The 19,068-nt window shown below is 34.8% G+C and overlaps 1 long non-coding RNA gene across 1 annotated transcript in view; it reads right to left on the bottom strand.

The window, feature by feature from the left end:
• Nucleotides 1-19,068, bottom strand: part of LOC124554782 — an 86,133-nt gene that overhangs the window by 7,993 nt on the left and 59,072 nt on the right. The gene's annotated exons all lie outside the window — the stretch shown is intronic.

Below are 19,068 nucleotides of genomic sequence, written 5' to 3'. Positions count from 1 at the left end.
CCGTTGACATTACTAATTTAAATGTGCTCTTGGGGGTGATGAACGAAAAACAGCTTTTGTGAAAGTACGCTAAAAGTAATTTTGTTGACAAATCGACCAAAAGTTAATCCTTACAAACACAGTACTTACATAGACAGAAGGACTGACGAATACAACGATGTAAATGTTTATTTTATGCTGTTAAAAATCAGAACATTGTTAGGTAAAATTTACACAGACGCTTGTTTTACAATTTGTTAGTGCTAGACTTAGCCGGTGGCGTAATAAGGGCAGTTAGCGAAGACCAAATAAGTGGAATGTGGGAAATAATCCGTGTAGTCGCAAATATTTGTTTAGTGGTAGAGTGGAGTGCCATGAACAACATACTAAAATCCTGACTGACTGTGGAAGTGGGAGTGCGTTTGAAGGGCACTTGAAAAATACGACCTCTAGCGAAAACGTACCCCAGTACAAAATTGAACTACATTGAATTTCTTACAAAAGGATTCTGTTCATTTTGCATGTAGCAAGCGGGAGAATATTAAAATCTCGTGCATGGTTTATGAAGGCCAACTATAGCATTGTGGGCTGCATAAAACTAAATCGGTAGGGGCAGCTGATTCACCCTGTATACTGTATACAGGGCGAGTCAGCTAAGACAGGCCACCCGAAATACATCCAGAATGAATAAATATATCGACTGTGGTTTTCTTCAAGTTTTAGCGGACAATATCGTACATTTCCTGACGTTCACAAGTAATTTTTATCGTTTATAGTCGACATATTACGACACTGACTTTTTTTTTTAATGGAGCTATATACTTTTCCTGTGGTATTCGAGAGAAGCTTCTAAGAGTAGTGCAACGACGTAACATGTGTGGGTCTTGATCAAATAGTATCAAGACAACATTGTCGCAAACCACTGTCCTGCTGTCGGGAGAAAAGGTTCTACAAACATCTATCCTATTACATCAAATGTAAGCAAACATCTAAAACAGGTATGGTTCTTGTGTTTACCTGTTCGCTTGAAGTCATTCAGTGTGTTTTCTGCTTTTCTTAGCTATCAGATAACTTGCTCATGAAGCTACTGAGACATTCATAATGTATACAACAGCCGAAAGAGTGAATATCGTTCATGGCGAATGTCGCCAAACTATTAGAGCAGCGTTGCGGTTGTATGCTGAAGAGATCCAGATCGTGCATGTTACTCACGAATTGTCCTTAAAAACGTCGTAAAAATGTTCTAGAACCTGAAAATTTGGACAATAAAATACGCCAAGGAAAAAGAAGAGTAAATGATGAAAAAATGAAACTAATGCAAATGTCAGTAAGAGGCATCTCGGAAGTACGAGGGGAATTCATCAAATGAGTGTTCTGCGAGCACTACATTGCATCGCATTTCATCCCCTTCACATTTCGCTGAATCTGTAGTTTCATAGGAATGACGTCCAAAATCGGTTACAGTTACCCAAATGTTATCTACGGATAGTGCAACGTGATGCGGCATATCTATGCAAAATTTTGTTTAAGGAAGAAGCGTTGCTTACAAACCATGGGCAAGTCATTCTTCGCAATATGCAATAATCGTCAGCTAAAAAACACACTGACTCAATAAAGTGAATAAAGACAACGCTCTTGGTCCATTAACGTTTGGTGCGTGTTTCTTAAGTGGTCCCTGTTTTATTGACGAGAATGTGAATACACTCAAATATCTCGAGTTCTTAATATATTCTGTTGCTGCAGCTATTGAAAGACATTCCACTGGACATATGGAAATCAGTGTGGTACCAACATGATGGATGTCCCTCCCATTCTGCACATGTAATGACACACCCTCGTAAGAGAACATTCGGAGAGCACTGGCATGGTCATTCAGGAAACGCAAAATGGTCTACACACTCACTTAACATAACACTTCTGTACACTTATCTGTGACGAAAACTAGAGCAAGAGTTCTATGAGTATAGGTTGGTTGAATTTGGGGTGGGGGCACCAAACTGCAATGTCATCAGTCCCGGTCTATGAGAAAATACCGACGACTCCCCAAGGCATGAAATGACTTATAATATGGGCCTGTGCTGACGTTAACTCAGGATGAATTTCAACGTGCGGTATTCTTTCTCCATTATCGCTTTACTGCGTGTTGAAGTGCTCGAGATCAACATTTTGAGCACTTGTCATAACAGTCATACCTGAGTTACTTGTTTGCTTACCTTTGGTATAACACGGCAGATATTTGTGGATATTTTTCAAATAACACAGGAAAAGTATATAGCTCCACCAGAGAAAAATGAAATCGGTGTCACAATTCGGCGACTTTAAAAGATAAAAATTCATTGCGAACGTCAAGTAATTTACCATATTGTCCGCTATAATTTGGCGAAAACCGCACCTCGATATACTGATTTATTTTGGATAGTTGCCTTAGCTGCCTCACATTGTACGTGGGAAATGGGACTAGCAGCAGCAGGTGAAGAAAAACCAAACACACTCATACACCGAAATGCATACAACATTTGCATGCACAAATAGTGTACATAATCTGTATGCACATATAGTGTGCAGTTATTCACAAATAGTCACACATACAACTATGAGAAGCGGTGCATCCCAGAATCCCACACACAACCACTATTTAGAAATAAACAAACACTCGGCCACACAGACAATCACTTTCAAGTGAATACTGAGAGTGTGTATGGTAGGTTGCTAATCCCACCACTACTAGATGTACCGTTTGTCGTCATGAACGACAGCCCTACTTTCAGCTGCAGTGCAGTGTGCACCTCATGACCTCGAGATCGAAAGACTAATTGGCGATCATATGTGGAGCGGTGCCAGCGCCCTACAGCAGGCACTCCTTGTAATCTTCTTTCGTGAGAATCTCTGAGATGACAAGACCCACAGTCTAGCCTTCCATCTACCATTATACACACATTTTTGACCTAGGCCTACAAACTCCGTGATCTGCCAATCATTCGTCTAGTCTTTCGTCAGGTCGATTACATTCTCGTTTTGTGGAGTTATTCCATAAGGATTATCAGCGGCACATCCAGGTGTGTCGAATACTGCAGAATTGTACCTTATTATTTCGTACGGATTATTTCTCAAAAATATCTTGCAAGCAGGTGAACTTCAGTGTTCACGTACAATCTAGCATATTACCTAAACTCCATCCAAACAGGTCTTGGAAGGTCCTATGGTATCAACCGACAGCTGTGTCATCCTCAACAGATACCATCATTGGATGTGGATATTGAGGAGCACATGGTCAGCACACCAATCTCCCAGCTATCGTCAGAACCACTACTTCTCAGTCAAGTAGCTCCTCATGTGGCCTCACAAGAGCTGAGTGCACCTTGCTTGCCAACAGCGGTTGGAAGACTCTGACAGTCAAGCACCCAAGTGCTAGCCAAGCTGGACAGTGCTTAATTTCAGTGACCAGAGGGAACTGATGTTACCACTGTGGCGAGGCTGTTTGGCACAATCTGTAGATATAAATTGATGTTTCTGTCCAATTTTTCACAAAATTAGAAAAATCACCACATTTCAGCTAAATTTCTTGTAAAAGGCCCAAATATTCATAAAAGACACTATTTTTCCAAAAAGTCGATTTTAATAACAAAAAACAGTGAAACCGACAAGAACGAAAAAACAATTGTCGTTTTTTAGCATTTTAAAGGTTTTTGAATATATTCAGTAACTTTTCCAATTTTTACAATGTTCGACTATTTTCAGTATCAATTTCAAACGTTTGTTTCATGGCTCTAAATATATTACAATGATTTCAAGGAAAAATCGAGTAATTTCAAGAGAAAAAAATCCAAAACAGTTTTCATGCATAAAATTTAGGTATAAAGGTTTCAAGTCACCTCCTCATTTTCGCCTCCTTTTTTTAAGTAATGTGGACAAGATGTCAAAAAATGTTAATAAAACAGTGAAACTATTATAAAATATTAACAAGAAAATTTTGAAAAATGTTGAAAGTATTCCAAATTACAAACTCACTATCATGATACTCATTATAATCACCTCGTTTTCTTAATTCCTTTCTATCTCAGTTTAATGTTTCCATCCTCAAAAAATGGAAAACCTATCCACTTACCAGTTTCAAATATCTGCTTGGCAATACAACTTTAAATTCATTATTTAATTCCATACAAATCTTTTCTCAATGTTTTGTATTTAAATAATCACATCCAGAAACATTCTGTAAAACATCTGTTTGTACCTCATTAATTTCCTTGAGCAATTTAGCACTGTATACAATGTTGGGCTTCTTAAGTAAAGACTATTTTTATAAAAAGAATGATAAGTATAAAAATTTAAATTTATTCATCATTATTAAATTTTATGTGGGATAAATGGACTCAAAAACAACAAAAAATTTAACAAATTTATACAGCTGGAAAGAGCAGACATGATACAAATAATCTTCAGTTTTTTGAAAATGAGGATAAAAAGATACAAATTCGATACTGGGTTTAAAGGAAACAGTAATATTAGTTTCATTATGAAAATAATCATTTTTTACAAACGTTCCATCAGTTACATTAAAATTAGCGTTTATTAATTGCAGTCATATAGTGTTTTAGGAACAGTTTGTTTCATTAGCTGCAATAATTTGTATATTAAATCCTAACACACTTGTGATATTATATTTTATGTCCACATAAAATTTAAGAAAACCTTGAATAACAACTCTGTTTAGATTTTCATCTGCTTTAATGTATCTATATGGTTTTTTGTATGAATAAATTTTTCTAAGCATATTAAACTATATTGTCCAACACAAATTGCTATTCTCTCTGCATCATAATACAGTTTATTTTTGGATGTAATACTTGGAGTTAAAAACGTACAAAAACTAACTTGTGCAACATTCTTCTTTTATCCCTTATATGGTACAGTTAATCTTTACATGAGAACTGACAAATTACCACCTTGTTGAAATAACTGACTCATTTATGTCCACATAAAATTTAAGAAAACCTTGAATAACAACTCTGTTTAGATTTTCATCTGCTTTAATGTATCTATATGGTTTTTTGTATGAATAAATTTTTCTAAGCATATTAAACTATATTGTCCAACACAAATTGCTATTCTCTCTGCATCATAATACAGTTTATTTTTGGATGTAATACTTGGAGTTAAAAACGTACAAAAACTAACTTGTGCAACATTCTTCTTTTATCCCTTATATGGTACAGTTAATCTTTACATGAGAACTGACAAATTACCACCTTGTTGAAATAACTGACTCATTTATTACTAATTCTAATTAATTATTACCAATTGAATTAAAACCAATTGGAAACAAGAATTAGAATTCAAGAGAAGAAATCAGAAAATATAACATTTACCTGATTCAATTTGATGTATTATAATTGGACCAATCAGATGAAGTACAACATTAATGATCAATAATTATACAGGGTGATTCAAAAAGAATACCACAACTTTAAAAATGTGTATTTAATGAAAGAAACGTAATATAACCTTCTGTTATACATCATTACAAAGAGTATTTAAAAAGTGTTTTTTTCACTCAAAAACAAGTTCAGAGATGTTCAGTATGGCCCCCTCCAGACACTCGAGCAATATCAACCCGATACTCCAACTCGTTCCACACTCTCTGTAGCATATCAGGCGTAACAGTTTGGATAGCTGCTGTTATTTCTCGTTTCAAATCGTCAATGGTGGCTGGGAGAGGTGGCCGAAACACCATATCCTTAACATACCCCCATAAGAAAAAATCGCAGGGCTTCTTGGAGGCCAGTGATAAAGTGCTCTGTCACAGGCTGCCTGGCGGCCGATCCATCGCCTCGGGTAGTTGACGTTCAGGTAGTTACAGACAGATATGTGCCAATGTGGTGGCGCTCCATCCTGCTGAAATATGAATTGTTGTGCTTCTTGTCCGAGCTGAGGGAACAGCCAATTCGCTAACATCTCCAGATACTGTAGTCCAGTTACAGTAGCACCTTCGAAGAAAAAGGGACCAAAAACTTTATTGGCTGAAATGGCACAGAAAACGTTCATCTTAGGTGAGTCACGTTCATACTGAGTTGTTTCCCGCGGATTCTCAGTGCCCCATATACAGACATTGTGACGGTTGACTTTCCCGTTAGTGTGGAAAGTTGCTTCATCACTAAACACAATCTTTGAAATGAAAGATTCATCTGTTTCCATTTGAGCAAGGATAAAATCACAGAAATCGATTCTTTTAATCTTCTCAGCTGCAGACAGTGCTTGAACCAATTTCAGACGATTAGGTTTCATAACTAACCTTTTTCGTAGGACTCTCCATACAGTTGATTGTGGAATTTGCAGCTCTCTGCTAGCTCTGCAAGTCGATTTTCCTGGGCTGCGAACAAATGCTTGCTGGATGCGTGCTACATTTTCATCACTCGTTCTCGGCCGTCCAGAACTTTTCCCTTTGCACAAACACCCATTCTCTCTAAACTGTTTATACCAACGTTTAATACACCACCTATCAGGAGGTTTAACACCATACTTCGTTCGAAATGCACGCTGAACAACTGTCGTCGATTCATTTCTGCCGTACTCAAAAACACAAAAAGCTTTCTGCTGAGCGGTCGCCATCTTAGCATCAACTGACGCTGACGCCTAGTCAACACCGCCTCAAGCGAACAAATGTACAACTAAATGAAACTTTATAGCTCCCTTAATTCGCCGACAGATAGTGCTTAGCTCTGCCTTTTGTCGTTGCAGAGTTTTAAATTCCTAAAGTTGTGGTATTCTTTTTGAATCACCCTGTATTTTAGCTGTAGTATGGTAAAACCTGGATAAAATCAATCATTTATATGCTTATTCGAATTTATTTATTTCTTATTTACACAAAATATCAAGAATTTATAAAAATTTGTAAAAACTTTATAGAGAATGTTGTTACTTTCATTGAAAATAATGGTGAAATTATGCCAGTGGTAGAACTTGAAAATAATTCAGTAGCTTTTTTAAGGACTTTATAGAGAATGTTGTTACTTTCATTGAAAATAGTGGTAAAATTATGCCAGTGGTAGAACTTGAAAACAATTCAGTAGCTTTATATGATGACTTCATTTTTGAAAATCAGGATATAATTACAGAATATTTTGCTAGAGGTAGACATTAAGGAATAATTGTTTTTGTCTAGATCAGATGTATTTAAAAATACCAAAGTGATTCCTCATAGATAATCTCATTTTTGTAAATATATTTAGACAAAATGAGAAATTTCAATCATACTTACCACAAATTTGTTCGTGGAGATTTAAACTTAGATGATTTTAAGGAAAAATGTAGTTCACATTGGAATTAGAATCAGTTCAGATTTATGACAACGGACATTGCAACAAAGATAAATAAAAAATAAAAAATTAAATATGTTCTGCAAAATATAGTCTTTCCTATATGAACAACTACTGTTTTTTAACATAAAGAAGTGACCTTAAAGACATTAAAATCTATTAACAAACCACACTTGTCGTATTTTACATGAACATAAGAAAGAATTTACAAGGGATCATGATGATTTTGAAAAGTATAAATATTTAGAAAAAACGCTGTACAACTTATCTGTGGTCTAATGATGAAGATAAATATGGTCCAGGTACTAGTGGTTGGTATTTTTAGATAAATTTAAAACTAAAAGAATTCAGTTAAGAAATATTTATAGGTCTACGGACGTAATTTAATTTTCAATATTAAAAGAGTTAAATATTTACTGTTCTAAATTAGTCATTAAACATAAACAATAAACATGAATACAAAAACAAACATGAATGTTAAACAGAAAAAGTAATATTTGTTAATGATTTTTCTTAATTAAAATCTAGCAAAATTTGATATGAATTTAACTTCTTTCGATGCAAAAGTTGTTAAACAAGCTAAACAACATAGAAAAAATTGTAGGATCAAATGAAGAATTTAACAATTGAACAAACAACATGGAATGAAATATGAGAAATACAAGAAAAAGACCAAACTTTGATTGATGCAATTGAAACTGTTAAAGCAGGAATCAAAGTTCTAGGCGATAATACGTAAAAGCTACTAAAGAGAAGAGGAAAGCTGAAAAGCACATCATCAACGTTTAGCAAAAGTCGAACATATATCAGCAATTGATTAAATGTTAGACTAATCAAAAATACAAAAAAATATAAACAAATATTAAGAAGACGACAAAAACCAAAAAGAACAAAACCCTGAAAAAATAATTACAAGTGAAAGACTGTTGAAATATATTAACAATAGTTATGATAAACATTCAGGATTTAGACCTGTTGGTATCTTAAAATATATTGGTGATTTTCCAGTAAAATTCGATGAAAGAGAATATAAAGGTACAGGTGATTTGATGAATCTTTTTACTAAAAACCATAATACTATAGATGAGATAAATAAACAGTTTTATTATGTCAATTTATCAAATTATGGAAATGTATTATCTGAGGAGCTGTATATTGTGATAAGAATTCAAATAAAATCAAATCAAGTAGAGTTATTAGATATAATAACCTGATAAAAGAAACTGCTCAAGTTTAGTTGTCCAAAATTAGCAGCAGATTTTTCAAATGATGAGAAGACAGATGAAGGATTAATAAAAATAGGTACAGAAAACACAGCTGATTATATTTGGATAAATGATGTTATGGATTTAATAGACAGATTAGCTGTAAACATGGTGAAGATTTAGCTAGAAACAAGAATCAATCATGAAAATGTTGGTATAAGAAAAATGTTAACTAGCAAGTTCAATGATTTTATTATTAATAATACAAAAGGTGTACCTTATTTAATTAGATTTTTGAACAATTTATAACTCACATTTTGGGAAAAATGATAAATGTAGAAAAGGATTAATTAACACATACATTAACAAATTACCATTTGAAATGCATGTTTTAGGTTATAATTATTGTGGTCCAGGAACAGAATTAAAAGAATTATTACTGAGAGGAAATCAAGGGATAGATAAGTTAGAAGAAGCATGCAAAAACATAACACTTCTTACAGAGATCATAAAGATTTAGACTTTAGACATGACACAGATAAACAACTTTAAAAATATCACAAAGGAAATAATGTAACATGCATCATTAGCTGTAACAGCAGTTAGAGGAATCATGTGTGGAAAAAGAAGATTAGAACAAGGATTTGAATTTGATGATAGTGGCTGAGGACTATAACATTTTTTAATTCTTTTAAAAATCTATAGAAGCGATTAATTTCTGCACTGATTATTGTGCACTAGTGGGTGACAAAACTTAAGTTAAATCAATTAAAATTGAAGTCAATAATAATCACTTACATAATAATGATAATTCTTTAACTGATGCTCAAAAACAAATGGAGGCAGGGTACTAAAAACTGATATAAATTGGCTTGTAATATGCAGTATATGTGTTATGAAAAAGTTATTGAATATTTAACAGAAAAGAAAGAAAAAACAGGTTTAACAAAAAGTGAGGGAGCTTTTTTACCGATTTTATTAGCAGTGCTAGGAGCTATTGGTTCATTATGTGGTGGAGCTATTGCTAAATGAGTTTAGGATAAACAAAAATTATGCTGATTTACTTGAAAAAGGAATATATAATTTAACAATTGACAAAAAGGTAAAGGAATAAAAAAGTCAGAGAAATGATTAAGAAAGTTGACAGAGCAGTGTCAGATTTTGACCTGGTAAATCGAGTTATACAACTGAAGATTAAACAATTTCATAGAGTCTCTAAGACTGACGAATTACCTGAAAAACAAAAACATTTAAACTCAAATAGTTAAGTTAGATGCTTCAAATCATTTTGGCACACACTCAATTTGTTACTACAAAACAAACAATACAAAAATGTTTTGATTCTTTTTTAGCAATATACCAAAGCAACTAATAAAATATTTAGGTGCAAATTAATTTATTATATGCTGATAAAATTGTGGTGAATGAAATTAGAAAATGAACAAAATGAGTTAATTAACAGGCTATATATCAAGTTTTTTAATTCAATATAATAACTATATCACTAAACACATCTTAATAAAAATATTAATCAGCTTTATAATGATAATTACATGACTATATAATGTTAATGAAAAAATTAATAAGATAAACAGAGAACTAGATGTCTATGCAAAAGATTTTATTCATGTACCAGAAAGAAATATACATGAATAACTGAATTTTTAATTTCGATTGCCAATGAGCAACACATAAAATTTTTACAATGACATGTTAATAAAAATATTAATGAGCTTTATAATGATAATTACATGACTATATAATGTTAATGAAAAAATTAATAAGTTAAACAGAGAACTAGAAGTCTGTACAAAAGATTTTATACATGTACCAGAAAGAAATATACATGAATAACTGAATTTTTATTTTCGATCGCCAATGAGCAACAAATATAACATTTTTACAATGATTTCACGCTTGTCAGAGGTAAAAATTTAAAAACAGATTTAACATTAAATAACTTTGATATTAGATTAAGTATATATGATAATCTATATGAAATAAATAATAATAATTAATCAATAATTGTGCCTAAATCAAATTTTCTAATTGTAAGATTAAGAGATACACCTCAAATTGTACCAGTAGAAGTAAAAATGGGTTCATTAGGTGTAATTTAACCTATATAAATGGATGAACATACATGGTGCCTTAAGTGTAAGACATTTACTGAATCTTATGATCCTCAAATAACAGTATTTAAAAATGGCTGACAAAAGATTCAAGGAATATATGTAGGTAAAACAGAAAAAGATAAAGTGGTAAAAAATGTATAAATATTGGAAACATAAACACTCAGGAAGAATTTATTAATGAATTACATAAGCCAGCAAGAAAAATTCTTCAAGCAGATTTAATAAAAATGTGTTCTGAAAAATTAAAAGGAATTCCAAAAATAAATAAAGAATCTAAATATTTATTAACTGCAACTGATATTTCTCAAAATATTCTTGGGCGATACCAGTTAAATGTAAAACTTGTTAATATGTAATAATACAAAACATTTGACAGTAAAAATGAAACTTAAAGACGTACACAAATTTAATTAAATCTGACTAAAATTGGATCTATTGATAATAAACCAAAATTTAAAATAGGAGATAAAGTGAGAATCAGAAAACTGAAAGGAATTTTTGAAAAAGTTATCCTGCAAACTAGTGAACAGAAATGTTTAGAGCTGAACATGTTATGTTTTCAGACCCAGTTACATACAAAGTGAAAGATTTAAAAGAAAATTTTTATGAGCAAGAAGTACAAATAAAATTTTATGTACATATGTAGTTGAGAATGTTTTAAGAAAAAAGTTGAGACAGTTTAAGTTAAATGGTTAGGATTTGATAATTCACATAACAGTTGGGTAAATAAAGATAAATTTATTTTATAAATATTTGAATTTACATAAACATACAACAGATGGCTAACAGTCAATATGAAGACAGAGTTTTAGGAAGTATCATAAAAACTGGATAGCAACCAGAGAGTGTTAAAAAACTAATATATTAACTGCCAAGAAATTACAGATTCGGATTGCTTGTACACAGATCCAGTGTCTAAAGACAAATATTCGAGTTAATGTGAATACTGTATTCTAGAATACAACAAAAATAAGAAATTTGCTGATAAAAGTCAGTCTGAACCCAATTAAAAATAATTTAGAAATCTAAATTTAGCTTTGTGTTGAATTCAATTCATTTTATTAACTTTAAACATATATTTAACTTGAATCAATTTAATTTATCTTTATAAAATGACTGAAATTAAATTACAGTTATTAGATGATTTTGATATGATATCAATGGTTGAAAAAGGTGTTAGGGGTGGTATTCCCAATCTCATAAAAGATAAGACAAAGCAACTAAAAAAAACATTATGATTCAAATAATTTATTTCGCTGGCCTACTAGTCAGTATTTGCCATATGGTGGCTTTGATTCAGATAATCCAGATAATTTTTATTCTAATAGAGAAAATTAATGAAACTTCAGTGGCTTCTCAGTTCAGATGTATATTGGATGTGGATTTAGAATAGCCAAAAGAATTATATGATAGACATAGAGATTTAACATTAGCTCCTGAGGATGACTAAAGATGATAAAAATAATGACAAAAATAATCGTGTCATGCACTGTAGATATCTTAACATTTATTTGTAGGAATGAAGGGAACAAAAATACATGAAGCATTGAAATTGAACAACTGTAATTGGCTACAAAAATATATTGACCTGAATACAGGAATGAGAACAGAAGCAATAAATCATTTTAAAAAAGCTTTTTTCAAGCTCAAGAATAGCTCAGTATTTAGATAAGTGATGGAAAATATCAGATATAGAGTAGATATAAAATTAATTTGAGATACAAAAAGTAAAAAAATTGTAGCAAAACCATATTTTGAAGTTACAAAAATATTTAATGAAGAGCTTGTAGCTGTTCACATGAATAAAACTAAACTCACGATTAACAAACCAATTTTCATTGGAATAAGGACACTTGATTCAGCAAAAGAATTAATGTATAATTTTCATTATAGAGTTATGAAAACAAAAGATGTTGAAAAATTGATCTTCTGTGTCAATATACTGACTACTGATTTTATAATATACAAACACAAGATTTTTATGCAGACATGACGAGAATGTTTGACAATTTGATACAAGTTATTACCCAAAGGAAAATATTTACAACATTCTTCAAGTAAATAAAAAGGTATTTGGTAAAAGAAAGATGAATGTAACAGAAAAATAATGGAGGAATTCATCTGGTTTATGGTAAAAAATGTAAGCTTATAAAATTCGTCATATTTTGGAGAAAAAATCTAAAGGAATTGAGAAATACTTTGTAATAAATAAAATAAAAGAATGTTTGGTTAATGATATTGAACATAGAAATATGAATTTAATATAATGTAAGAAACATGTAAATTAATCGGTTGAGGTTAATTAAAAAACATCAAGTCCTCCTAATGATAAAATATATGTTTTTTATAATGAAACACATACATTATCATGTGGAAATAATTATTTGATAAAATTTAATATATCTGTAATTTTTATAAAAATCACCTGTAATATATTTATGTTTCCATTAGAAAATAAATCATTTATATCATCTTTGATTCCTATGCTGTATTCCCAGCCATCATAATCATCTTTTGCATTCATAACACCATTAATATCTGAAAAAATCTCTTACTATTCACAACATGGAATGGGTATGTGACAATTAAGATTTTCATAGATTTATCAAATAACATGTTTGATTCTATTAAAATACGTTCTATGTTATAAATGTTCTGTCTCTTCCAAAACTTTGAAAAGATACATTCATATTGAAAAAATATTATTAACATAAAATTTTTAATGAAATGAATAAGTGAAATTAAAAAATTACTTCCTGTTTTACTGAGATTTTCCACTTCCTTATCCACATTTTTAAGAAAAAAAGAGATGAAAATCTGGAGATGATTTCAAACTTTTGTATCTGGATTTTATGCTTGAAACCTTTTCTGGATATTTTTGCTTCAGATTTCAGGATTTTTCCTTGAAATCTTCGAGATTTATGACGTCTGTTAAAAAAAATCCTGAACTTTCGTGATTTCCTGCCAAGGGTGTTGTAGTGAAATGCGGTTGGCATCCATGAACACGCCTGTGTTTAATGTGTAACTGCTGGAATTTTCATTGTTGTGTGTCTGTTAGTTATTGTTCAGTGCTGTATTGAGTGTAATGTTTTGTCACACGGTTTGCGAATTTCGAGATGGCAGTGTTAGACAAGCAATATGTGTGCATTAAATTTTGTCTGAAACTCAAGGATACCTTGACAAGAGACATGCCAAATGATATAGGAAGCCTACCGTGATGAGTGTTTAAGCCGTACTCGGTGTTACGAATGGTTCTCATGGTTAAAAGTGGCAGGATGGGAGTTAAAGGTCAGGTCAAATGTCAAAGACATGCTGATAGTTTTCTGTGACTTTGAAGGATTTGTACATCATGCATGCATGCCACATAGACAAACTGTTAACCAATGGTACTATCACGACTATCTGCCACACCTGTGAGAAAAAGTGAGAAGGTAATGGCCTGAAATATGGCGAGATGTCCATGGATCTTGCATCAAGATAATGCACCCACGCATTCATTCCCATTGGAGCATGACTATTGTACAAAAAACGAAATCACTGTGCTGCTTCTTCCTCCATACTCTTCTGACCTGGCCCCTGCGAACATTTTTTTTCCAAAGATGAAAACCCCATTGAAAGGACAAAGTTTTGCAACAACGGTCGAGATAAAAGACAATTTGTAGACAGGGGCTTCGGGGGATCCAGCAAGAGGCGTACCGAGACTGCTTCCAGAAGTGGACATGGCGTTGAGAGCAGTGTATCAATTGCAGAGGAGAGTATTTCGAAGGAAACCATGCACAATAAGTAAAAGGTAAGTGCAGAAAAATTTTGTGGAGAAGGGTCCAGAATTTTTGAACAGACCTTATATTTGGACAAACGAAATGAACGTTTGAGACTGGTAGCGACAAGTAAAAGATACTTGCAAAATGATGAAAAATTTTTAAAAATATAAGAAATACTTCAACAATGATGAAAAATTTGAGAAAAAACAGTGAAAATGTTCGAAGAATGGTTAAAATGCTTGAAAAAATGACTATTGTTATTCGTTCAAGTGGAATTCACATTTTCTGTTTTTAAAATTGACTTTTTCAAAATCGTGTTGTTTGATGAATTTTTTGGCCTTTTCGTGAAATTTAGCTGAAATTCGGTGATTTTCCTGATTTTGTCAATAACTGAGAAAATCTCAATTTCCATGTACTGTATGTAGACTGATCAAACCAATCAGTGATTAAAACGTAAATACCATATACTGAATGAAAACAAAAACAAATAAAAAACCAAATATAAAGTAAATATTCATTGTAAAATGAAATGGAAATGTCGTGTGGCTAGGGCCTCCCGTCGGGTAGACCGTTCGCCTGGTGCAGGTCTTTCGATTTGACGCCACTTCGGCGACCTGAGCGTCGATGGGGATGAAATGATGATGATTAGGACAGCACAACACCCAGTCCCTGAGCGGAGAAAATTTCCGACCCAGCCGGGAATCGAACCCGGGCCCTTAGGATTAACAGTCTGTCACGCTGACCACTCAGCTACCACGGGGGACATATTCATTGCGATACGTGGTATTGAACTTTTTCTTCCTTTTACTAGTTTTTTGTGTACCTGATGCTATTAGTAATGTACATAAGTCTTCAAAAATTGTAAAAATAACTTTGTAGATAAAGCAATATTTACAGGAAATCTCACTTAACTCTGCTGCCTCATATTTCAGAAAAGAAACATAATGTGAAAAATGCAACTGACCAGGCAGACACCTATGTCAGGGGCAGGAATGTGTAATCCATAAAGGTCAACGATCACCACTCTCAACACGAAGTTAAATTTTTTTAAAGTGGCACATGTATATTTTTTCTACAGAAATGAAAATTAGATGGTTCAAATGTTTCAAATGGCTCTGAGCACTATGGGACTTAACTACTGTGGTCATCAGTCCCCTAGAACTTAGAACTACTTAAACCTAACTAACCTAAGGACATCACACACATCCATGCCCGAGGCAGGATTCGAACCTGCGACCGTAGCAGTCCCGCAGTTCCAGACTGAGCGCCTTAACCGCGAGACCACCGCGGCCGGCTTGAAAATTAGAGGTACAGTTAGTGATGGCAGACTTGGTTTCACTGATGTAAACGTTGAAATGAACTGGTAGCGATAATGCTCAAGAAATAGTAGGAGATACTTGTAAAATGAAGAAAAAATTAAAAAGTATAAAAAATGCTTGAAACACGCAGCTGTTTGTGCCTTAATGCATAGGGCAAGGGTTGCGTGCACAGTCCTGCAGCCTGCTGTAAACAGACCACTATCAGTACGCACGTTTTACCTACGCTGCTCAGTCAACTATCGGTTCCTGCTCGGTTCTGCTGTGCTACTGTCGGCGTCCAAGAGGAAACTACACGGTGATACATTTCATGTACGTTTTGGACAGCGTATTACTTGTTTTGGTGTGGTTTGTGACATCTGCGGTCGTCTTGTCGAAATGCCTGTCTTCAGTGATGATGAAGAACTGGGCATGATGTCAATTTACGGCGAATGTCACATAAATGCAACCACAGTTACAGCAGTGTACGCTGAGCACCACTCAGATCGATGGCGGCCTTCATGTCGTACCATTTCTAACATCTGCACAAGTCTCATGGAAACAGGCAGCTGGACGCTTAGAAAGCGTCATTGTGCGAACACAGAAACTAACAATGACAACGAAATTGCTGCTCTGCATGCTGTAGCGCACAGTTCTGAGGCGAGTGTACGATAGAGTACACACGATTCTGGAATAAGCATTCGCAGTGTGTGGAGCATTTTGCATAGGCATAAGTTTAGTTCTTATCGTGTCTCACTCCAACAAAAACTGTATAGAAATGAGTTCGAATCCCGCATTGAATTCTTTCGTTTTGCACTTATACAGTTGCAAGGTCATCCTGACTTCCCACGTGATACATTGTTTGCGGATGAAGCTCCGTTCACAAATCATGGTCATGTGAATCTGCGGAACGTGCTCTATTGGTCCATGCAAAATACCCTCTGGCTTCAGTTACTCATCAACGACTGTGGAGTTTCTACGTTTGGTAAGGCATCATTAGTACCCGTATTGTAGGTCCCTGTTTTTATCAGGGAACATTAACCAGACAGCGATATGCATCTTTTCTGCAAGATGCTCTATCCCTTGTTATGGAGGACGTGGTACTGGAAGCGATGTATCACTGTAGTTCCAGCATGATGGATACTCCATACATCACGCGCGACCGTTTTTGGTTCAAATGGCTCTGAGCACTACGCGACTTAACTTCTGAGGTCATCAGCCGCCTAGAACTTAGAACTAATTAAACCTAACTAACCTAAGGACATCACACACATCCATGCCCTAGGCAGGATTCGAACCTGCGACCGTAGCGGTCGCTCGGTTCCAGACTGTAGCGCCTAGAACCGCACGGCCACTCCGGCCGGCCGCGACCGTTTTTCTGGGGAGTTGTGGATGCAATGTTTCCAAACAGGTGGACAGGATGGCGAGGTCCCATGAGCTGTGCAGCCTGGTCCCCCAACGTGACGCCGTTAGATTTTTTTCTCACGGTTGCAGTGAAAGAGTATGTACAACAAACCCCGCTTATGACACCAGAGGATGTGCAACAACGCATTACGGTATGGTGCGCACTTCGAACTCTTGTTGAGGTGCAGGTTCGTCGGACGCGACGTTAGCGATTATTTGTGAGTGGGTTCCCGCACATTACAGCAAAAATCGCGGCGCCGTTGCCATCCTTTATTGTTTGATATCTCAGATTGTATGAGGATTAGAACATTGAAACCAGGTCTGCCTTCACTTGCTGTACCTTTAGTTTTTCATTTCTGCAAAAAAAAAAAAAAAAAAAAAAAAAGCCATACATGTGCCACGAAAAGAAACAACTTATGGTGTACGTTAACTTTTATGGATTGCGTGTTTCTGTCCATTGTGTGAGCCCCTGCGTAGGTACATCACTACATTTTTCCACATTTTGCTTCTTTTTGGAAATATACGAAGTGGTCGAGTAAGGTGAACACCGCCACAGAGCAGCTATGCAAATTGGTCACAAACTGATACTCATACAGGTATCGACACAAAGTGCAAAACTGTAAACTTTGGCAGCTGATGATTGACTGCGTGATACTGCAGCACAACTTCACCATTTACCTGGCAAGGATAGTAAAGAGGGGACATGTATACACCAGGGTATAAAGCCTTTGCGAATTTTAATCCATGTACTAAGGTGGACAGTACCTAAGCCTCGCAGATAGGTGCATGAACAATATACGCAGATGTCAGCATTTGAGAGGGGACTTTTAGTTGGGCTCAAAGAAGCTGGTTGGAGAAATCGACTAATCGCTTGACTTTTAACAGGAATGATACCACTATTCGATGATGTTGACAGGAATGGGTGGGCCATGGCTGGACACACCATCAAGAAGGAAGCGGTCGACCTAGAGAGACGACAGAAGGTGAGGACCAAAACAATCGTTAGAGAGGCACTCAGAGACCCAGATCAGATGTGCAACTGGTGCTTCAGTGACCACAAGGATCATTAATAGGTGGTTCACAGAAAGGGCACTGACCTCATGTCGCCCCTTGCGCCTACTACCATTGACCTTTGTACACCAACAATCCCGTTTGCAATGGTTTCGGGTACATTCGGTCTGGAGTCTCACTGACTGGATAGAATTCTGCCCCAATTCGAAATGAGCCCCAATCACCAGTGAAGTCGTGTCTGGAGATGCCCTTCAACAGCAGTGGGACACCAACCTGATTGTCACACACCATATTGCCTGACAACCCGGAATGATGGTATGTGGTGCCATTTTATTTCATAGCAGGACACCCTTGGCTATCATCTGCGGCACCCTTGCAGCACACCGGTACGCCGACGATACTCTATCTCCCGTTTTGTTGCGTTCCATGTCAAGCCACTTAATCACGATAACCCGCACCTGGGTATGGCAAGAGTTTCTACTGCTGATATTCGTGCTTGCCAAAGCAGGGTCGTCGGATCTCTCCCCCACTAACAACGTTTGGAGCATCATAGGCAGGGCCCTGCAACCAGCAAGGGATTTTGACGACCTACCACGCCCATTGGACAGAATTTGCCACGATACCCTCAGGTGCACGTTCAACGATTCTATCAATCAATGCCAAACCGAAAACAGCTTGTATAACAGCGAGAGGTGGAGCAAAGCATTTTTGACTTGCTCAGTCTGTGAAACTCTTTTTCACAAATTTATTACCCAATTTTTCTAAAATTGTAATAATTTGTTTGTCTGTTTACGTAGAACGCATCTACAGATTTCGGTGCCACTCAGATTCCTTCGTGGTGCGTCGCGTTTTTGTCTTAGAGAGTATATCATCACAAGAAATGCTTTGCAAATTATTGTAAATAAACTAATGTATGTGAATCATTAAAATATTTATTGTACATAACATTTGTAAAAAAATCATAA

This window comes from Schistocerca americana, chromosome X (genome assembly GCF_021461395.2).
Source record: "Schistocerca americana isolate TAMUIC-IGC-003095 chromosome X, iqSchAmer2.1, whole genome shotgun sequence".
Lineage (NCBI taxonomy): Eukaryota > Metazoa > Arthropoda > Insecta > Orthoptera > Acrididae > Schistocerca > Schistocerca americana.
This window is presented reverse-complemented; position numbering and strand designations above follow the sequence as displayed.